The sequence below is a fragment of the Danio rerio genome, chromosome 23, assembly GCF_052040795.2.
Source record: "Danio rerio strain M-AB ecotype USA chromosome 23, GRCz13ab, whole genome shotgun sequence".
Classification (NCBI taxonomy): Eukaryota; Metazoa; Chordata; class Actinopteri; order Cypriniformes; family Danionidae; genus Danio; species Danio rerio.
Window position 1 is genome coordinate 19,378,597 of NC_141043.1, and position 4,670 is coordinate 19,383,266.

Here is a 4,670-nt window from a genome sequence, read left to right on the forward strand (position 1 = left end):
TTAGAACAGGGGTGCTCAATTCCTGGAGATCTATCTTCCTGCAGAGGAAGATATTTAGCTCATACCCTTATCAAACACAAGTAAACCAACTAAGAAGGATTTGAAAAAACACTTGTTACTTAAAGACAGGGGTGTTTGTTTAAAGAAAATTGCAAGAAGGTACATTTCCAGGATATGGGTTAAGCACCCCTGCATTAGAAGATCTTTAAAACAGATCCTAAAACACACACACACACACACACACACACACACACACACACACACACGCATGCATGCACGCACGCGCACACACACACACACACACACACACACACACACACACACACACACACACACATATACAGTTGAAGTCAGAATTATTAGCCCCCCTGTTTATTTTTTTTTTCCCAAATTTCTGTTTAACGAAGAGTAGATTTTTTTTCAACACATTTTTAAACAGAATAGTTTTAATATTTTATTTCTAATAACTGATTTATTTTATCTTTGCCATGATGACAGTAAACAATATTTGACTGGATATTTTATGACACTTCTATACAGCTTAAAGTGACATTTAAAGGTTTAACTGGGTTAATTAGGCAGGTTATGGTAATTATATTATAAAAATATTTTAAAAAGAACAAAAAAAATCAAAGGGGGGGCTAATAATTCTGACTTCAACTGTATATATATATATATATATATATATATATATATATATATATATATATATATATATATATATATATATATATATATACAGTCGCAAAACCGAAACATTATGTAACTAATTATTTGATCTAAACGACTCAGATAAACTTCTGTATTTACTCAAAGAGGACGGAAATACATCTAAATTGGCTGCAAAATATATGTACACCATTAGAAATGGTTAATTAACTCATTTGCCTCATTTAAATAATCAAATTTTTTTATACTTGTAGTTATTTTACTTTTTAGAGATTTTTATTTCATACATGTTTTTATTTCCTTATGTCACTTATCTGTCGTTTGTTGTATGTATTTTTTTTATTTGATGATGTTGATTTATGAAACATTTTATTCATATCTAACATGCTTTGGCAATACTGTACAAAATGCCAACAGCAGATGTTACCTCTCAGTGGGTGCACATGACTCCTAGACAGAATAAACGTTAAATAAATACTTCTTTTCTTTTTTTTTATTCTTACAGTCTTTTTTTATTCTAACAGTAAAAAATAGAAACAGTTAATAATAAATAAAAATATTGTTAAAAATCACTTTTTTGTCGCATGTAGGTAAGCATGTGCCGTGGGTAAAAGGTGTGTTTCAATCCTGCTACCACTGCAAGAACATTTTAAACCTTTGGGAAGCACTGATATCTCTTTTTAATCCGCTTATCCGGGGCTGAGTCACAGGGGCAGCAGTCTTAGGAAAGAACTCCAGACTTTTCTTTCCCCAGACACTTCCTCCAGCTTCTCTGGTAGAATCCTGAGATGTTCCCAGGCCGGCAGAGAGACAAAGTCCCTCCAGTGTGTCCTAGGTCCTCCCCAAGGCCTCTTCTCGGTCGGACTGGCCTGGAACACCCTCCCTAGGTAGGTGTCCAGTAAGCATCCGAAACAGATGCCCGAGCTACGTCAGCTGACTCCTGATGTGGAAGAGCAGCGGCACTACTCCAAGCACCTCCCTCGTGTGTGCAAATGTATGGAGTCTATCATGTTTGTGTATGTATATGTATAGAATGTATTATGTGTGCATATGAATGGAGTGTATCTTATATATATATAAATTTAAATTACGATGCTTTATTCATTTTGTAAAGTAACATTGAAAGCAAAACAATGGAAAACACTGTTTTATTGTTACTGAACGCAAAAATAAAATAAAAAAAAAAGGATTTGTGTGTTATTTTTCTATATTCGTTTAATCGTAGTTAGTGTATTATTCAATTTAATTATACCAAAAACAATAAACACCCTAAGTTGCGCTGTATTTCCATTATACCTATAACTAATCTGAAATTAATGCTATGTCTAATTGCCTGCCTTTTTCTTCGGGAAACATGTCCACACTTGAGCCATTTGCGCAAATTATTTCTAATAGTATACAAACTGGAGCAACATTTTCAGAGATCTCAGACATGCTAGTTCAACACGGTGCTGGTCGCGGTTGTTCTGAAATGAGTATCCGAAGGTTTTGTGGACAGAGCAACATTGTAAGAAGAGGACATACATCGGACTCCCACTTAGAACTGGCAATAGCTAATGCCATAAGTAAGGTAATGTCTATAATTCATTGTTTGGGTAGCTAATTACTGTACCAACAACACATAGCCTACATTTAATTAAATATTGTGTCCTGATAGACAGGGCCAACATTTGGCAGAAAACTCATGACAGGATACCTGTCAGCAACTGGGATACGAGCAGGCGAGGGCAGAGTGGGACGATTGTTGAGGACAATTCAACAACCATACCATGAACCACGATGCCATGTAAGTATGTGCATGTTTGATAAATAGGCTACAGTTAAAAATATTGGGTAGCTGTCCAATAAAGTGGGATAACGCAGTCATTATTACTCAATAGAGTTGTTTAAGCTCATTTTACTATATGTGTTTGTGACCATGTCCTGAATATTTTATAATGCAATATATTAATCCATACTCGTGTGCTCAGGGTGCACGTAACCTGAATCCAGTTCCTTATACTGCAGAGTGCATAGGACATAAGTTGCACATGGACCAAAATGAAAAAATTGGCTATGTTTGGAGCAACACATGTCTTGGCGATTGATGGATTTAGCAGCAAAATTGTTTCTTTTTCATCTATGCCAATAAAGAACAATCTTTTAATTTATGAGGATGTTTACAGGTCAGTTATTTCGATGAATTTGCAGTTTAGTAATATTTATTACTGTAATAATATTAATTATTATTATCATAATTATTTATCAGATCTGCCGTTGTTAACCATGGCATGTGGGACTAAATTAGAGTGGATCATGGAAAGGAATTTTACTTATCCTTGTTCATTCAAGAAATGATTGAAGGTTACCGAAACAGACCAGAGAGACAACCATACATGCAAACACAATCAACTAAGGTACAGTACAAGCTTGATTTGCAAAATGTTTCATTTTAAAAAAATCAGCTCTTGGCGCATATAAAAAGGCAAAGTTGCAGTTATAAATGTACATACACCATAATGTTAATATTTTTTTCAAATAAAAGATGTCATAAGGATGATACGCTTATTTATTTAATTATTTGTGCTGCCTTGAAAATATTCCACAATTTTTATGTGCTGTCCACATATTAACTCAGTTTAAATATACATATTAATTTTCAAAACTCAACATTATTATCCCTGGGCAATGACTTGAATCTTGTGAAAAGGGGGTTTTATAGCATGTGTCAGTCCTAAAAATTTTAACTCACTCATTCTTCAGAACTGTGGTAAACCATATACACATTGATGATTGTAACAACGTGACAACTTTCAAAACCATGCTTATAAATCTAAGACATTTTAAAGGAAAATGAATTACTACAAATGTAGATCATGCTGTTCATGTGTTTACATTATGAAGTGTAAACTGTATTTCATTATTGTTCTTTTGTTTTCACAATTACAGAACCACACAGTTGAAAGGATGTGGCCAGAGATAAATAATAGGGTTAATTATCCACTCAAAACAGCACTTGTAGAGCTAGTGGACCAAGAATCGTTGGATATGGAGGACAACCTTGTCAGATACTGTGTCTCCAGCTTCACATGCCAGCTATGTCACCTTGGCATCAGTAGAGTTGTACAAGTTTGGAATGAACACAGGATTCCAGGTATACTCAAATAACACAGTTTTATTAAAGTATTAAAGATTAAGAACTGTAAATCTTATTAACAATTTTTACTTCAGGTAAAGGCATTCCCAATGTTTTGGCATTGGTGTCTAAATAAAATCTCGGAGGAACTGTTGCCACATGCCGATGAAGCTGCTGAACTTTATGAGACAGAACTGAGATCTTCACTTACCAGACAATCAATCTTTGGAAGAGATCCCTTTTCCCCAGGCAGACAAAGAGAATGCGTTGAACACCACTACGCTGAACTGTACCCAGATATTTCTTTTTGTTATAACAATGCGGTAAACGGTGACTTCTTATACTTTAAACAAGCTCTACTGGATCTCATCAACACAACAAGAAGATACACAGCATAAACCACAAGTAAGGGGGGGGGTACCTTTCTGTATTGAAATTTTTAAAAAATGTGAAATGTTCTATTTCAATGCATGTGAGTGGATTCAGATTGACCATTGTGTTCATGCACTCAACAGATATGACTGTGGTTGGCTACAGTGGTGCAAAAAGGGGGTATGCAGTATATGCGGCGCATAGGGGCGCCACACATGGGGGGGCGCCATTGTGGCAAAACTATTTTTGAAATTATACATATCATTATACATATTAAACAAAATAATTACGTATTTTTGGTTCAAAATGTTTATCCTGCATTTTATATAAATATACAATTGTATTTTATTGAATAAAAAAATTATACCACCCCTCCCTTTTCATTGACCATTTGATTGAACCGTTGCTCGGTTACAGTCACATGTTCAAAATGGAGAGAAGAGTAAAGAGACGTGGAGCGCAAAATAGAAAACAAAAAGAGAACAAACAATGCCTTTAAATAAAAACTGCCATG

The 4,670-nt window shown here is 34.7% G+C and overlaps 1 pseudogene across 1 annotated transcript; it reads left to right on the forward strand.

Moving 5' to 3' along the window:
- Positions 1–1,020: 1,020 nt before the first annotated feature.
- LOC137489168 (uncharacterized) lies at positions 1,021–4,182 on the forward strand (annotated as a pseudogene). The gene is made up of 5 exons (XR_015524218.1): positions 1,021–2,455; positions 2,640–2,834; positions 2,918–3,065; positions 3,598–3,802; positions 3,880–4,182. The product of XR_015524218.1 is annotated as an uncharacterized LOC137489168, transcript variant X1 (transcript).
- The last annotated feature ends 488 nt before the right edge of the window (positions 4,183–4,670 follow it).